This window comes from Schistocerca cancellata, chromosome 8 (genome assembly GCF_023864275.1).
Source record: "Schistocerca cancellata isolate TAMUIC-IGC-003103 chromosome 8, iqSchCanc2.1, whole genome shotgun sequence".
NCBI lineage: Eukaryota > Metazoa > Arthropoda > Insecta > Orthoptera > Acrididae > Schistocerca > Schistocerca cancellata.
The window spans coordinates 96,171,639-96,190,783 of NC_064633.1; the positions used below are offsets into that span (position 1 = coordinate 96,171,639).

General features: G+C 45.2%; 1 non-coding gene across 1 annotated transcript; it reads right to left on the reverse strand.

Moving 5' to 3' along the window:
* Nucleotides 1-14,373: 14,373 nt before the first annotated feature.
* On the reverse strand, nt 14,374-14,457 carry Trnal-uaa (transfer RNA leucine (anticodon UAA)). Its single transcript has one exon. It is a non-coding gene; the product is annotated as a tRNA-Leu (tRNA).
* Between the last annotated feature and the right edge of the window lie 4,688 nt (nt 14,458-19,145).

Here is a 19,145-nt window from a genome sequence, read left to right on the forward strand (position 1 = left end):
CGTCTTTAGGGGGACGATATCAGCTTCCTCGTGGAGAGTGACAATTCTCGTGAGTGACGGGGAGTGCTGACTCCACCTGAGCACGTGAGGGCAGGCAGGATAACTGTTCGGTAAATGCGGAGCTTGGTCTGCAGGTTAAGTTCCCTACTGCGAAAGAGCGGGTACAAAGCCCTGGTTAGCTTTTGCCCCTTGTTGGTGACATACTCCGCATGACAGTGGAAGAGCAACTTGTGGTCCATCTGGACCCCGAGATAGGTGGTTGTCGGGGACCAGGGCAGCTGCACACCTGCAATCGAGATATTGCGGCGGAGGACTGGGCGCCGTTTCGTGAAGTAAACTGCCGTAGTTTTGGCGGCGTTGAGAGCTATTTTGTTTGTCCGGCACCAGGTGATAGTGGCGTCCACCTGTCGCTGGAGGCGGGCGACGACGGCCTCAGTAATGTGGCCAGTGGTGTATAGCGCTGTGTCGTCAGCGTATTGTGCAAGGTGGCACTCGGGGATGACCGGCATATCATTCACATAGATATTAAAAAGGATGGGAGATAGCACCGATCCTTGCGGAGTGCCTGCCGACAATTGGCGAATGCCAGAACGCATTCCCCGTTGAGCCACTAGGAAAGTCCTGCCACGGAGGAAGTCATCAACGATCTTGACATAAATATCCGGTATAGGGGTCTTTGTCAGCATCTTGTGTACGAGGTTGTCTTGCCAGATTTTGTCGTAGGCGTTTTGCAAGTCCAGAAAAACGGCAGCTGTCGACTTGGCAGTGTTGAAGCCTTTGCTGATGTGTTCAGTGATCCGTAGGACCTGAAGTTCAGCAGAGAGGTGCGAAGTGAATCCAAACTGTTCAGGACGGATCGTCCCAGCTGCTGCAAGAGGTTGGGAAAGTCGGTGAAGGATCACAGATTCAAGGACCTTCGCCATAGTGTTTAGGGGGCTGATGGGCCTGTTGTTGGTGGGGACTGTAGGGTCCTTGAACCTCTTTGGGATCGCAATTAGCTTGGCTTGTTTCCACTGAGGGGGGAAAAGGCCAGATGTGAGACAACAGTTTAAAATCTTGGTGAACAAGATAAGTGGTGTGCGGGGAAGGTGGCAAAGATGTTCATTTAAAATTCCGTCTAATCCAGGGGCCGACCGGCCACGTTTCCGTCGAAGGATGCGCTGAATTTCTGCCATGGACGTAAGACGGGGAGCAGACTGGGGTGGGTGGTTGCGGAAAGCGGCAACAGCTGTCAGGACTTCATGTTCTTCCTGTAGTTCGTTCGGAGAAAGGTCCTGGACCAGAGGGCGGTTTTGGGCCTCGAACGCATCTGCCAGCGTTTCCACAATTTGCAGGGTATCATAAGACAAGCCCGCTGCTGTGCGAATAGGATGGGCAGTCGCTGGCTTAGAACGCCGCAGGGTGCAAATGGCAGCCCAGTCAGATTTTTGGTGGAGTAGGAAAGTGGACATCCTGTCCTCCCACTGTTCAGACCTCCATTCGGCGAGCCGGTGGCTGAATTCGCGTTGGCGGCGTCTCATTTGGCGTTTGTCCTGAGGGTCACGAAACTGCTTCCACCTCCGGCGGTAGCGGTTCTTCTGCACCTTCAGCTCTCGTAACAGAGGGGGCAAGTCGTCCAGGGGTGTTAAATTTCGAGGTGCAGTGGAGGTGGAGAGTTTCACTGCTTTCTGTATTTTGGCGGTAAGGTAGTCCACAGCACGGACTATATTGGCCGGTGTTGTCAAATTGAGGTCGTGTCGCGTGGTGTTATTTAGTACCCTGGCAAACTTGTCCCAATTGGTGAGGGTCGCAGTGGAACGAACATCAAATGAAAGGGCAGCATTGGTGAGGTGCAAGAGTACTGGCTCATGGTCAGAGGCCAGTTCGTGGAGAACTTCCAGTGAAAACTGAGCGGTGATGCTTTTGAAGATGGCCACATCCAGAACGTCTGGCTGGCAGTTAGTACGTACTGGGATATGGATAGGTTCGTGGGGGCCATAGACTGATAGTGCTAAAGTATCCTCCAGGTCAAGGAGGAGCCGGCCTTTGGGGTTAGACACGCGAGAATGCCAAGCTGGGTGCTTGGCATTGAGATCTGCCCCAATGATGAGCCTGTCGAAGGATGACAATGTGCGGAGGTCTGCTTCCAGCAGCGGCTTGTTTGGGCTCAAATACGCTGCTGCAAAGGTAATGGCACCAAGGCGTGTGTAGATGGTAACTGCTGTGGCCTCTATGTGTTCCATTGGCTGGAGGGGCTCTTGGGTATGGACAAGAGCTTTGTTGAGGAATACAGCTGTGCCTCCACCACGTCGGTCGTGGCGGTCAGAGCGGTAACATACCATGTTGCGAAGGCGGAAATCGTCTGCCGGTTTCAGGTGTGTTTCTGTGACCAGTAAAACATCCACACGATAGTCATGGAAGAAGGTGTTCAATTCCGTCTTCATACGTTTTATGCCATTGGCATTAAAAATGCAAGTGACAAGATCCCGAGGGGGCTGGTGGTGGTGTGGAGGTCCATTCGCCATTACAACAATATTTGACTAAGCCCTTCCACTAGGGCGATTACCTTGGAGAGCCCGTCCTCCGACTGACGGATTTTTTGTGCAGTGTCACGAATAACAGCCCGGATGTGGGGTTTCGTGAAAAAAGAGATGACCTGGAGGATTTCGCGCATGTCCGCCCGAAAAGACGCATCAGTCTCCACCACTGGGGGAGGGTCCCGGGTGGTCTGCTTGCCCCTACGGCGCGCAGGTGCAGGTGTAGTAGTAGGCAGAGTGGAGGTAGGGGCAGAGGGCTGAGATAGAGCCACAGATGGACTGGAGGGAGCTGCAGCTGGCTCCTGTAGTTGGTGAGCAGTGGGAGCTGTCACGGAAGACAGACAATGAGGAGGAGACCGGGCTGCAGCAGCAAAGGATGTCGTGGCAGTCCGGGCAGGAAGCGGTACAGGAACCACCGAGCCATCTGGTGCCTGAGTGGCTGGTACCAGAGTGGCTGCTGAGGACAGTGCACCAGGCTGACACTGCAAAACAGGATAGTTGGTCATGTCCCGTAGCGGTGGGGGAGGTCGATTTGTTCTCGGTTTCTTTTTGGGCGGACGAGAAGACTTCAGTGCCTTCTGGTAAACAGGGCACCCCCTCCAGAATGCCATGTGGTGGGGATCGTGCGTCGTTCCCAAACATCTGGCACAGGTAGGTTTCTCCAAAGCAGGGAGTGTGCAGTTCTCCACTAAATGTGGGCCAGCACACTTAACACACCGCAACGGCAGGGAGCAGTAATTCCCAGTATGTCGTAAACGTTGGCATTTGCGACAGATGGCTGGCCCGTTGCGGCCCTCGTACGATTCAATCCGGACTTTCGTGTATAGAAGATTCCGGATTTGGTAAATCCGCTCTATGTCCTCCCTCTGGGAAAGGGAGACGACGTGGGTAGGGCAGGGGATCAATGCCCTGGTCTCAGGATTCCTCTTGCTATACTGGTGGACCAAAGGATCTTCGAAATCGAGTCGAAGCAGTTCCTCCTTGACCTCCTCTGCCGTAACCTCTGGTGGCAAGTCCTTGATAACGATTTTAGTGCGGCGATTACCCGACGTCTGGTGGGTAAAGTAAGGCATCGCCTTTGATTTTACGAAATCGAGAATGGTAAGATAGTCGTCCCTACTGTCAAGCAGGTACTTCACATGATCTTTTTGGTAAACAGCTCTCAATTGGCCGACAATGAGCCGCTGGAGCTCAGTGTTCAGTTTCGTATAATTAGTGACATTATATACCACAATGGGGGGTATCGTCTCTTTCTTCAGAGGGCTTGACAAGATCTCTTGAGAAGGACGGTCGGGAGCATGAGCCATTTCCTCATCCACAGGACCATCCTGTGCGGCGTCCCCCGGCAGGGGGGTATCGGAACACGATCCGCTGCCACCACAGCCCGCGTGGGCGGAGGGGCGTCTGGAGCGACGGCCAGAGGACTTTCCGACTGGGTCAGGGTGACCAGAAGACTCGCCACGGTGGCGGGACGGCGTAGAGCGAGGTGCAGGTACAGCCGGGTGGTGGTCAGACAGAGCTGATGTGTTCGCCGCCTCACTACGAGAGAGGTCAATTACTAGGCGGTCAGGTGAATCGTCGGACGACGACGACGACGCGGATGAACGGACCCTGACACGTGACGGAGGACAGTCTTCATGATGATCGGTTTCAGTGCCGGTGGTATCAACCGGCGATTTGTGGCGGTTGGTGCGATTCAAGCGATCCTTCGCCCGTTGTGAAGTGGGCGGAGCATTGTGCGCGACGGGAGGCCGGGACGAGCGGCGTATCCGACTCGGTTCTCCCCGAAGGGCGGCGGTACAAGAGTGGGAGGGTCGCGAAGGCTGCTCCGCGAGCCTCTCCATAGTGGACTCATGTCCGCCTGACATGGCCAGGGGCCCCGGCACGAGAGGACTACACACACCAAAAATCTCCCAGCTATTCTGGGGTAATAACTACTGAGACACCAACGCCGAAATATCTAATATACCAACGCTGTTACGCGGTGTAAAACTGTAACGATACGACACGGTAACGCACTCGTATTAAATAACACTTTCAGGGATCCAACCTGAAGCAAGTCGGCTGACGCTTGCAAATGGGCGTATATGTACAGGACACGCGCTACAAACGACTGCGAGAGGCCACATCGACAAACACACAACGGACCCTTTCATTTGACTGTGGCTGCATGTTCGCGCCTTTGCGTACCGAGAGCAAGGAGGGGGTCAGCGTGCTGGACCGTACCATTACCGCACAGCAGCACCAAAAACTAAGGAAAAAGGCAAAACTGAAGAAACCAACAGCACGCGGACTTCCTAGTTCGTCACCTACCTGAGTACTAACCACGGCCAACGCTGCCTAATTTCGGTGATCGAACATGAACCCGTGTCGTTGGCATGGCATACAAGTTGGCGAGACTGTTGCCAGACGTGCGGACGTCTTAGTCCGTGTACAGATCACTTGGGATTTGCCTGACAGTCTGTCGCGTTGCCTTTTGGGGAAGGAAAATGGAATAGCCCTGAGCCACAACACAACGACCACGGAAACGTCCGTGAGAAGAGCTAAAACTCGGCACGAGAAAAATATGTTCCGCTATTTGTTTTCGACCGCTCGGGTTATCGGACGTGTGACGCCTGCACTGCTGTCACTGTCGTCTCTAGTAAAATCTCCACGGCGTGTTTCTGCGTAATTTTCTTGTTCTATAACATCAAGGGAGTACGTTAGCTTCAGAATGTTTAAAATGCATTGTCAGATGTGGGGTTCAAACCCACGCTCCCTTACGGGAACCAGAGCTTAAATCTGGCGCCTTAGACCGCTCGTTCAATCTGACGTACGACACAACCGCTCCAGTGATTTCCATCTCCATCAAGATCTCAGGAACCTCACACCGAAATCTGTTTCTTTTTTCGGTAGGAAGGAATTATGTCAGTTTAAGAATATGTAAGATGCAATGTCAAATGTGGCGTAGGAAACGCACCCTCCCTTTCGGGAACCAATGTGGCGCGTTGGACCGCTTTCTTCCGTCGCTTCCAGTTTGAACTGTAACTAGCAAAACTTTATTTAGTAATAGGAACATTTTCACATTGATGCAAAGAAAACTAGATATTAACGAACGGCGAATAAGACCGTTTCCTAGCAACAGCCACGCTGTGCATTACGCACTCGTGGGAAGCCAATGAAATACTTTATGTGAGGCTCTACCTGTCGACCTTCACTTTACAATACTTAGGCATTGCCCCGGTGGTACCGACGCATACATACTGAAACGTCTTTGGATCGTCAGTGAGTACTTCATATTAGAACTTTCGTGTTCGCCCTGATGTGCATTAAAGGGCCGATTTATCAGAGAAAGTCAGTTCTGCGCCTAGTTACAGTATGTCGCCCTAGCAGCACCAGGAAAACGGGTTCAGTGGTGCTAGCCTTGCAACCGGCGTTGAGCGCCTACAGCGCTATCGCCTTCGGCCTCTGGCGCCAGGAGGGAAGGAGACACATCACGGCGCAAGCAGCGCGTAGCAGAAGGCGGTGGTGGTGTGTCGGTCAGCATGGTTGCTTCCCAAGAAGCTGCTCCGGGTTCGAAACCCGGACATCGCACGGAAGTTGTCTCCTTTACTGAGGAGAGTGTTTTCAACGGTTCCAAGGGTTTCCCTTTGCCCCTCGTAGGCTAGTGCGGATTACGATTCACAGCATCGTGTGTCCCCATGTGTCGACTGAAACGTCCCCTTAGAACAATTATACAAGACTGTGCTTAAACTGACACACAATGTTATTTAGCGCAACGCAATCTGACTATCAAAGATCCCTGCAAAAGAATGGCCCTGAGTAACATTAAACTATACCTTTCAGAAATCACTTACCTCACAAAAATCTTCGTTACTGGAACTACTTGAATACAGCGAGCGCCACTGCTGCCAGCTAAATAAAAGATTCAAACTACAGAAGGCACTAACTACTGATATTGATAGTTAGCAAATGAAAGATATTAATAGAGAACAAACACTGTATTTACCTTAATATCATCAAAAGTCATAATATATGTAGCAGTTCATGACAAATTACAAAACTCCGCCATCTCTCTCCCCACATCGACCACTGCTGGCGGCTCACCTACAACTGCTCAACGCTACGCGCTGTTCACATCCAGCTGCCGCTGCCTAACACTGCAATGGCAGACAACAATGCAAACTAGCCACAGGCTGCACACAGCACAGCCAGTGATTTTCATACAGAGCGCTACGTAACGTTGCCAATAAGAAAATATAAACAGCCTACTTACATAGCCACCATGCTCCCCCAAAAAATTTTACAAAATATTTTTGGGCAGTGGCCAATAATGATTTGAAAAAAAATATTTCATAATTACAATAACAAAGATATCAAATGCACACACTTATTTATACAATGCTGGTCAAAAGCTAAAATTTTCTTACAGTCCATAAAGACAGTCCAGATTGTTCATCACAGTAAAATTTCAGTGTTTTTTTTTTTTTTCTAAGTCTGAGCAGTAAAAGACAATGCACACGGAAGTAGTGGATTTCCATGCAGTCTTGAAGAAGTAGTGTTGTCCTTCCAACTGAAAGACTGTGCTGACTCTTGACATGCTGACAGGTAATGGGCCACAACAGAGCAAACCCACAGCAGAGTCATTCGACGTTTTGAAGAATATTGGTAGGTAGGTCATCACAGAGTAGACCCACTGTAGTCCTGGTAGAGATTGTGGTATTGATGGGCCACCAGAGGTGCAGACCCACTGCAGTCCTTGTAGAAATAATGGTATTGGTGAGTCAGCAAAGGTGTAGACCCACTGTAGCCCTTGTAGAAATAATGGTATTGGTGGGCCATCAAAGATGCAGACCCACTGTAGTCCTTGTAGAAATAATGCTATTGGTGGGCCATCAAAGATGCAGACCCACTGTAGTTCTTGTGGAGACGGCCAGCAGCCATCTGTTGCGACTGTGCAGGTGCTCATTCACCATCGAAGAGTCTTGCGGAGAATATATCAAGTCCATAAACCACCACTTGTCCACTCACAAAAAAATTTGTTTGAAATGTCCTTAGAACCAGCAATGCTGTTATCCAGTCCCTTGCTGAATTATTAACACACGTGCAAACACTAACAGTCCCAACTTCTCACATATTGTCCATATACTATGACCAACAGAAATGTGTGCAGTGAAATGTAACTTACAAGTTACTTAATTTGATGAACTGGTGTCAATTACAATATTATAACATGAGAATACAATTACAAAGATACAAAATACATCATAAAAACATAACAATACAGATAACATTTGTAGTAATACAGGCTTTACAAAAGAATAGAAATAAACATATACATCAGTGTTACAGGAATTATGACATAAGTACATACATAAAAGATCAGAATAACTTGCGAAACATCAACTTCACACATGAGCATTAAAACAAAATGTCTCAACATTTTTACAAAGTAAATAACATAGAAAAATTCTACAACATAGCTCTCATCAGCTAAACACATAAAGACAGGAAAAACACAAATACACAAGGGTACACAAACCTATAGAGGGATGAAACAAAAGGAAAGGACAAGGTTTGTTTTACTGCAGTATTTTGCATGGAGATCTCCCTTCGTTCATCATTATTCCCAAAAAGTCCTATTTAAGCCTGCTTTCTGTATTCTGTCCACATCCTCTGTCAAAAATAGTTTTTCTCCACTGTACAGTATCCTTTTTTTTTTTTGCCCAATCCATTTTCATATAGCTTCTCAATACATTTCTTCCAAGTCATCATAGTTAGTTTCTTATATAGTCTACCCCTCTTAAGCTAACTTAAATCTACTGAGCTCAGATACTAAACTAAGGGACGAGGCAATGCAGCAGCACATAACAAATTAACACAAACAGCAATGCAAAAAAATGGAAAATTGCAAAGCAAGCTACAGTAAATCTAAATTACCAAGCAATGCAACATTACAACTAATATGAGCCAATGTGCAGCAACAATAAAAATAAATCAGTAGTAAAACTAGCTTAACAGAGTAATACAAAGTGAAATTTAGTAGCATTATGCCTGGCAAACAGCAGCAGCAAATATAAAAAAATATAAAACTTATATCTATACATGACAAAGCTCAAGCAGAAAAAATATTACACTAAAATGGCCATGTCTAATACCTATGTTACATCTTAACACTAGAGTGATGCATCACGAGAACTTACACTAGCAGATAAGTTACCAAATCGTAAAGAAATTATTTATGCAATTCCTGTGAAGGGAAATGTCTATTCATGTGCCCTCGTTTTCTTGGAAGTAGATCATAAATTTCTTATTGACTGGATCTGTAGGCATAAAATAACTATATTAGTACATATATTAATTTTATTTTAACCAATGCTGCAGTGCAGCTAGAAACTAGATATTAAAGAAAATGAGCAAATATGTACAAAGGACGGCATGAAACAACATTCATTAGCCATATGGCATTTCATAATGCAGTAAAAATTCCCTCAATTCTAGAGAAAGACGCTTGTCATAATCAGGTGTGCAGATGTAAGCGTGTCGTGTTTGCGGTGCTTTCCACAAAGGTATGTCAAAAGCGAGTATAATGGCCCCCCTTTTTTTTTCTTTTCTACCTGAGCGTCTGAAAAGGCTTGTTCTCCAGGTGTCTGACGCAGATGTGTGCCCACGATGCACGTGCAGGTGGTCACTTAACTTTCTTACGGAAATATTTACGACAGCAGCTTCCGCTACAGTGACAGTCTCATATAAAAATATTTCACAGGTCAAGAATTTGCGTTGCAAATGTGTAGAAACAAAATCTTACAGCATAATACACATCGTTGTCGTAAAAATATCATAACATCTCAGTCAATTCTCAAAATCGTCGTAGCTTCCTCCAATAATTTCAAAACCTAAAAAAATTCTCTGCTCATGTCAAAAGTGTCATCTGCCTCAAACGTACTTTAAAAATCGTGATCCCATACCAAATATATCATTCAAAGATCTCATAATATCACAATGGGTCCAAAAAAAATATGAACAGTTTACAAAGTACAGACAAAATACAATTTCGTAAGTGTGAAGTTATCCAACGGTGTAATCACGTAAACATCTATCACTGCCGTAGTAAAAAGGTTTGTCTCTCTCAGTTAAATGATCAGATAGCTGTGTAATTTATGTCTTAGAGGAATATGGTACCGATGTGTAAAGTTGTATAAGCAAATACCATATTAGCTAGGGCTCCTTGTGCTTGCCAAACACATGGTACACAAAGTAAGCATGTACCCCCCTGAGGATTATTGTAATTATACCCTCAGGTGTTACAGATTACAGCAATGGAATGAAATGTATCACGGAAAACTTTCTTTGTAATTCAAAAATCTTTAAAAATAAATGTTTTAAGTACAAAATTAATCACTCAAATACATGTGCTGTAGCGCTAAATGTGCGTCTTGCTGTAAGATAATCTCTGTGGGAGTGTCGTAGTTACCGTCCTTCGAAAGCTAAGTTCAGCAGAAGCCAATGTACTTACCTCATGATATTCAAAAGTGAAATGCTTTGCGTACAGATTTCTTAGTTATTACGCTTATTGTTGTGATGAAGAAATTACTGTGCTGTAACGTATTGTTGTGCTACGGAAAAGGCTGTCTCATTGTAGCTATACCACAAAAGTTACTAATAAAACATGTTTTGCTTTCCAGAAGAATTCAGAAAAACTGTGCAGATATAAAACAGATACACCGCAAAAGCAACATTGTAAATTGTCACTCATTAGTAGCGTCGTGATATAATCGTGTAGCTGTCACATAAACTAACCACTGTGTCATCTGGTATCTCACAGAAAGTACTTTAAATCCAGAACGTATTTTCAAGTAAACCAAAATATTGCATTAGAATCTCATTAGCAGTACCAGATATAATGTTATTTTTCTCGGAGCCAGCCAGCGCACGTGTATGCCTGCGGTGCGAGTCATTGTCTGTCTCTTTGTTGCCGCGCGTCGTTACTGGGATTAGGAGGCCTAACTTCCACAAATTCGCCTTGCCAAGAGGGCCCAGCTCTGTTTAAAGCTCGCCAGTTCTGATGGAATTCAGGTCTGTCGTTTTGTCGGTAGTTTACACAGTTTCTTTCGTGTCGGTTATGTGGTGGAGAATTTCTCCCTGAATCGTAACTGCGCGCTGAACTGTTGCGTCTGAAATTATTCTGTCTCTCGTGATAATAATTGTTCTGGTTGCCAAATTGTCTGTTTCTATGAGTGTCTCTGTCATATTCATTACTACGGAAATGCGATCTCTCTCTGTAACTATTACTCTGCCAGTGGTTGTCATACGGGTGGTGTCTCTTTTGGTCACGATTTACGTGGTAAGAACAGAATTGTCGTGTCCAGTTATTGTTTCTATCGTCACGGAATTATGACGGATGTGACCTGTAGTGATTGTTTTCCTGTTTTCGCATCCCGCGACTATCTGTGTCAGTTTCTAATTCTTGTAAGAGTCCCTGAAAAGCTTCAATGTCGTCTTTGCAACGTCCTACCAAAATAATATGCCGTAAATGTTCAGGTAGTTTGATTAAGCAAACGCGGATGAGTTCTGAGGGGCTGTATGGGTTTGACAGGTACTGATTCTTGTGCAACATGTCTTCAAAATATTTGACAAGACTGGAAAATTCAGATTGTTCAAAGTGTTTCATCATCATGATGCTATGTTTTACTCGGTCTTGTGTGGCTTGAGACCAATATGCTGAGAGGAAGGCATGGTAAAATTCTCCTTCACTGTGACAATCATGAATGACCGATCGCATTCTTACAGCTGGTTCATTCTCCAAGTAGCCACACATAAATTCTAACCTGTGCTCCAATGACCAGTTGGGAGGGAAACAATGAGAGAATTGCTGGAGCCACGCTTGTGGATGAATGTCGTTCGCAGAATTCTTAAACGTTTTGAAATTACGTGTAGTAATGAACAGCTTATAGTCAAAATCATCGTGTCGGCGAGTAGCATGTCGGTCATTGTTACGTCGTGTCGGCGGCTCGATCTCAAAATTCGGTGCCCATCGTCAATTTCTTTCATAACTTCCGAAATGCCCTGTGTTATTATTTTGTGGCTGTTCCGTATTTCTATGTCCCTCTTCCCGTATTGGAGCGCGAGTGTCCTCTGAAATACGTAATTCTTGTATTACCTGTGTCAGCTGATCTTGTACTTCCCGGATTTCTCTTTGGTGTTGCGTATTGATTTGATTTTGATTTTGTTTGAATTTTCTTATTTGTTCATACTCTTCTGTGTCAGTGAAGGCTACGGGTGTTGTGTCATTCAGATCATCATCTACCTTTGTAGATAAGTTAGTGACCTGATCCGAAAATTCGGCTACTTTCTCCGATAGTGTACTTATTTCCTCCATATGTCTTTCTGAACCAATTTTCAGGGTAACTACTGTGTCCTTTAAATTTTCCTGAGTTTTTGCAAGTTGCGTAACCAAATCGGTAGATGCAACTGAGTCAATTTTAGCTTGCAAGGTCTCATGATTTTCATGAACAATAGTTTGCAGTTCTTTTATGGCTGCTTCGTGATTCTGTAATGCATTTTCATGACGCGAAAAAATAGGTTGGAAATGCTCACAAATTTGTGTTTTTACGTCATTACAGACCTTTTGACATTTCGATTCGATGTTATGTAACTCAGTGGTTAAATCTTCACGTGTTTGTTCAAGTGTGGTGTCTAACATTTGAAGATTTTGTTCCATTGTGTCTAACTTTTGAAGATTTTGCTGTGTTTGTCTCTGATTTTGTTCCATTGTGTCTAACTTTTGAAGATTTTGTTCCAATGTGTCTAACTTTTGAAGCTTTTGCTGTGTTTGTCTCTGATTTTGTTCCATTGTGTCTAACTTTTGAAGATTTTGTCCCATTTGTTGCATTAATTGTAATAACAATGAATTAGTGTCTGGAATCTGTTTCTCTACGCTTTTCGGCAGTGCATTTGCACCAGCAACATTCACATTTTGACAAGCAGAAAATGTGTCTTGACTTATTTGAGAAAACGGTGAGGACCCAAAACCCAAGTCTACAGTATTTGCAATATTGTGTTCTGTCATTTCGGATTCCTGAGGCGAGCTGTTGCCGACCGATCGATCGATAATGCTTCCCTGTTCACTACCTGTTTGACTGTCTACACCATTATTTGCCGCCTGCTCCATTTCCCTATGCACAATTACCAAATTACTACTTTGAATATTAGTTAATTCATTACATGGTGGCGTTAACACACTGCTTTCGTCTTCACTGTCATTTCTCAGTTTACTTTGGAGCCTAGTGTTACGTTTTTCACACGCCATTTATGTCACAATATTTCACACAAGAGCACAGAAAAACACAATTTGAAGAGCAAAAATAGGGGAACACATTAACATAGCACTGAAAATAATATCTAGTTAATTGCAAGCGCAGCTGCGAAATACTTGGTGCAAATCTACATGCATGCCACAACTGCTTTACTGTACAACAATAAAAGGCTGCAACTACAAAGGAGATTCTCTCTACCATTACGCACTAGCAATAAACAATAGCTACACTAATTACACAAACTACAAGGAAAAATCAGAAGATTCCAGTGAGGTATCCTCGGCTAAGGGTTGACATATGAATCGTCCCCTTACAACAATTATACAAGACTGTGCTTAAACTGACACACAATGTTATTTAGCGCAACGCAATCTGACTATCAAAGATCCCTGCAAAAGAATGGCCCTGAGTAACATTAAACTATACCTTTCAGAAATCACTTACCTCACAAAAATCTTCGTTACAGGAACTACTGCAATACAGCGAGCGCCACTACTGCCAGCTAAATAAAAGATTCAAACTACAGAAGGCACTAACTACTGATAGGGATAGTTAGCAAATGAAAGATATTAATAGAGAACAAACACTGTAATTACCTTAATATCATCAAAAGTCATAATATATGTAGCAGTTCATGACAAATTACAAAACTCCGCCATCTCTCTCCCCACATCGACCACTGCTGGCGGCTCACCTACAACTGCGCAACGCTACGCGCTGTCACATCCAGCTGCCGCTGCCTAACACTGCAATGGCAGACAACAATGCAAACTAGCCACAGGCTGCACACAGCACAGCCAGTGATTTTCATACAGAGCGCTACGTAGCGTTGCCAATAAGAAAATATAAACAGCCTACTTACATGACTTGTCTCGACTTTGCTCGGCTGACGCGAAAGCTGACGCTTGCAAATGGGCGTATATGTAAAGGACACGCGCTACAAACGACTGCGAGAGGCCACATCGACAAACACACAACGAACCCTTTCATTTGACTGTGGCCGCATGTTCGCGCCTTTGCGTACCGAGAGCAAGGAGGGGGTCAGCGTGCTAGACCGTACCATTACCGCACAGCAGCACCAAAAACTAAGGAAAAAGGCAAAACTGAAGAAACCAACAGCACGCGGACTTCCTAGTTCGTCACCTACCTGAGCACTAACCACGGCCAACGCTGCCTAATTTCGGTGATCGGACATGAACCCGTGTCGTTGGCACGGCATACTAGTTGGCGAGACTGTTGCCAGACGTGCGGACGTCTTAGTCCGTGTACAGATCACTTGGGATTTGCCTGATAGTATCTCGCGTTGCCTTTTGGGGAAGGAAAATGGTATAGCCCTGAGCCACAACACAACGACCACGGAAACGTCCGTGAGAAGAGCTAAAACTCGGCACGAGAAAAATATGTTCCGCTATTTGTTTTCGACCGCTCGGGTTATCGGACGTGTGACGCCTGCACTGCTGTCACTGTCGTCTCTAGTAAAATCTCCACGGCGTGTTTCTGCGTAATTTTCTTGTTCTATCACATCAAGGGAGTACGTTAGCTTCAGAATGTTTAAAATGCATTGTCAGATGTGGGGTTCGAACCCATGCTCCCTTACGGGAACCAGAGCTTAAATCTGGCGCCTTAGACCGCTCGGCCAATCTGACGTACGACACAACCGCTCCAGTGACTTCCATCTCTATCAGGATCTCAGGAACCTCACTACGAAATCTGTTTCTTTTTTCGGTAGGAAGGAATTATGTCAGTTTAAGAATATGTAAGACGCAATGTCAGATGTGGCGTAGGAAACGCACCCTCCCTTTCGGGAACCAATGTGGCGCGTTGGACCGCTTTCTTCCGTCGCTTCCAGTTTGAACTGTAACTAGCAAAACTTTATTTAGTAATAGGAACATTTTCACATTGATGCAAAGAAAACTAGATATTAACGAACGGCGAATAAGACCGTTTCCTAGCAACAGCCACGCTGTGCATTACGCACTCGTGGGAAGCCAATGAAATACTTCATGTGAGGCTCTAACTGTCGACCTTCACTTTACAATACTTAGGCACTGCCCCGGTGGTACCGACGCATACATACTGAAACGTCTTTGGATCGTCAGTGAGTACTTCATATTAGAACTTTCGTGTTCGCCCTGATGTGCATTAAAGGGCCGATTTATCAGAGAAAGTCAGTTCTGCGCCTAGTTACAGTATGTCGCCCTAGCAGCACCAGGAAAACGGGTTCAGTGGTGCTCGCCTGGCAACCGGCGTTGAGCGCCTACAGCGCTATCGCCTTCGGCCTCTGGCGCCAGGAGGGAAGGCGACACATCACGGCGCAAGCAGCGCGTAGCAGAAGGCGGTGGTGGTGTGTCGGTCAGCATGGTTGCTTCCCTAGTAGCTGCTCCGGGTTCGAAACCCGGATATTGCACGGAAGTTGTCTCCTTTACTCAGGAGAGTGTTTTCAACGGTACCAATGATTTCCCTTTGCCCCTCGTAGGCTAGTGCGGATTACGATTCACAGCATCGTGTGTCTCCCTGTGAGGAAGTGGCTTACTAAACGAGGAACTGATGACAAATCAGGTCAAAAGCATATTAAAAACTACATTCTCGGAATAAATATAAACGTATCATTTCTTCTCTGATCTTGTCGCAATGCCACAATAATCCTCATTTCACTATCCACCGATGACCCCTAAATAGTTACAACATTCCATTGTAAAGAGTCTGCAGTAAATCGTATATCGCTGTAGATAAGAAAGTTCCGCTTGTATACCATATGAAAAAAAAGTTCTCTTTGTGTACTGTCATTTGCCAAAATCTCATTTTGATATCACAAACCATTTCTGAGATATAAGGGGTATTATGAGTATTTCATTCCAGCTTTATTGTTGTCACGTGCATCGCAAATGAGTTTGATACATAACATCACTTTTCTCGAGAACGGTGATAGATAGACACCTCCTCCCAAACCTTAAGAAAATTTCAGTACGTTAGCTAAATTTCATACGCAGCAATAAATGGGCCAACATGGATCAAACACAAATTCAAAGCGACCACTATTTTCCATTGCGTGCTTGTCAAATTTTACGCAGTATGTTATTTATGTGCGAAATATCACAAAAACTACGAACATTAGCGAAATTATAGGTACTTCATGAAGCTGATATATAAAGGTATAACTGATGTGAGAAAACAATTTTTTAGCGAATAGTTTCTATAAAACGTTTGAGAAAACTTTTGTTGTATCCGTCGTGAAGGGGCCGTTCTGCCAGAGTACTATTGGTTCGCCAGAAACTGACGGACTTGGCTGAACGAGCCCTTTGCAGAACGTTCTGGGGGTTGTGTCTCCACAATCGCAGCTGCGGGGACTGCAGGTATTCAAGAATCTGCCTCAAATATCCCTGGCCCGCCGAGCAAATCCACTCGCGGATAGCCAGCTAAATTACTACAACGCGCACCGCACTCAGTGGCAGTCGGTACACACCTCCAGACCACATCATCCGCATCAGCAACGCAAAATCGCTGTAGTGCGTCACGTGCATACTATGTGTGATTTCCAAGGAACTGTCGAAGGTCACCTTCAACTAAAAGTATTACTTTACAGTTCTACGTCCTGAAAAGTGTCAAGACCTTAGATGTTTGGAACACGGCAACAATTAAAAATACAAAATCAGTTTTACAACACTTGTATACAAATTTTTACGCACAGTACTAATTTAAAAACTAATTTACCACTGGGTCATTCGTTTTTCGGACAGTAATTCGAGGGCTATGTTTTATCTCCAAGCTATTGTTCTGCCATACAGTCATGAGTTCGGCAATGAGTTTGTAGTGTTGGCACAAGAGCCAACTCCGTGTTACTAGAGGAGGTCTGGAACATGACGTGAGGTCTGGAACATGACAAGGAATTAGAATTCAGAAAGCGGACGTAGCTAGTTGGACACTTAACTTTAATCCATTTATGATGAACGTCGCTCTTGACGGTACATGATTCACAATATTATCTGTTCAGAAGACATATAGTAACCGAATATGCCGCCTTGCTAGGTCGTAGCAAATGACGTAGCTGAAGGCTATGCTAAACTGTCGTCTCTGCAATTGAGAGCGTCTGTAGTCAGTGAACCGTCGCTAGCAAAGTCGGCTGTACAACTGGGCGAGTGCTAGGAAGTCTCTCTCGACTAGACCTGCCGTGTGGCGGCGCTCGGTCTGCAATCACTGATAGTGGCGACACGCGGGTCCGACGTATACTAACGGACCGCGGCCGATTTAAAGGCAGAGAGTTCGTCTCTGAAGACGAAAACGCAGGAGCGCTCGTTGCCTGTTTCGCTGACACGTTCCTCCAGGGCGCAGATATCAACAGAATGGAATGGCCTGTGTTGTGAATCCAACTGACCTCCCTTGGAACCATGTAAACTCGCTGTGGGCCATTTGAATGAAGCCCACTAACACAATGCATGACCTCAGGGGGATCGCCGTCCATGCACTGCGGTAGAATCGAGCATCGAGTTCTCGGCCACGTTGTAGACAGCACGCCCAGGACAACGCAGGCACGCCACAATGCAAATGCTGGAGCAAAACTGTGTTCAGTACTACCCAGCAGCAGAGCCAGATTTCATAGGAAAGCGAAGATGTTCGTTTTGAACGGACGGTCTTTATTTCTCCTACTTATGTTTTCATTCTACCCAGAGCTATATTTTAGCTAAGTAATCGTTATTATTTCATTCTCTGCTTCCCTTGAATCAAAGCTGATACATATTCTCAGTTCATGTCCAATAATTCTGTGAGAAACTGAGGTCTGTTAAATAAATATGTACTCCCCTGCGTCGCTATTGTGATGCTTCCTGTAGGCCGAAAGGGCCTCCGCCTTCCTGCAGTCACGTGTCATGGTGCATTGTCCCGGGTACTACACTATACCGAGGATGGAAGAAAAGCCAATTCTTCTTCATTTTCATACCTTCAAGTCTTCTGACCTTTCTTCTCACCAGCAATTTTGCCTCTTTTTCAAATCTATGCCCACTTATATTTCTACGTCTGAAACGCCCGCAAAACCAGCTGTGCACAACACATGATTAGGATTGTGGAAAGGGCCAAATAAGGTGTCGATCAGATTCACTCAAAATTGTAATTTATTGTAACTAAATAACACCTTTAAACCAAAACGGCACATAGCCGAACTTTTAGAATTACGAGTTTCACAAAAAGGCAATTATTTCACTGATGCCGGCCGTAGTGACCGAGCGGTTCTAGGCGCTACAGTCTGGAGCCGCGCGACCGCTAAGGTCGCAGGTTAGCATCCTGCCTCGGGCATGGATGTGCGTGATGTCCTTAGGTAAGTTAGGTTTAAGTAGTTATAAGTTCTAGGGCACTGATGACCTCAGAAGTTAAATCCCATAGTGCTCAGAGCCATTTGAGCCATTTTACGGATGAAGGCCTCCAAACAAGAAATCTTAAAGCAACAAGATAAACCTCAAGTGGTAGAAACATGCAGTTAAAATTGCCAATAAAATAATTAACATATACATACACAGCGAGGCTGAGAGTCTCAAGGCAAGAGTAAATAGACAATCGTAAACAAGATGCAATACAAACGGCTGAAGGCCCACAATAAAATTCTCAAGATTTTAAAATAAATTGCCATAACCTTTCAAAGACAGAAGGCAGCAATTTTTTTTTTAGAATAAGGATTTAAGTGGCTGAAGGCCCACAACTGATTTTCAAAATTCAAAAACACACTAAATCCAGTAAAAGCAAGAAATTTTTAAATAGTTGACTATGATAGATTATAAAACGACAATTAAACACCGGTGAGAAGGACAATAAGGAAAACGGCACTCTTAAACCTTCAGGGAGGTCGGTCTGCCCTCGTTCACTTAGGTGAGACAGGTGGTGAGCCCAACTACGCTTGATCCATCGGAACACAACCAGGGGACAGCCACGGACAGACCGACAAAACGACTTCCTTGCCACCAATCGGTACATGAGACCTCAAACACCAAAACTTACGAACGTGATTATGCACAATGAAATATGTATTAAGCTGTCAAAACTACACACCATGTTGGACAGTAACAACAGGTGAGGAATGAACGCTGCCTGAAATTACGTTAGTGGCCAGGGCAGGTAACCAGAACACTGACGGCCACAAGGCACAAAATTTCGGTGGTGCACTTGAACTGTAATCAACCAATATAGTTAATTGCACCGAATGGCTGCTAAATTTCAGCAATAGAAACACTTGGTGTTGCTCACAGGAAAACCTTCCCAGGCCGGCCGGAGTGGCCTTGCGGTTCTAGGCGCTACAGTCTGGAGCCGAGCGATCGCTACGGTCGCAGGTTCGAATCCTGCCTCGGGCATG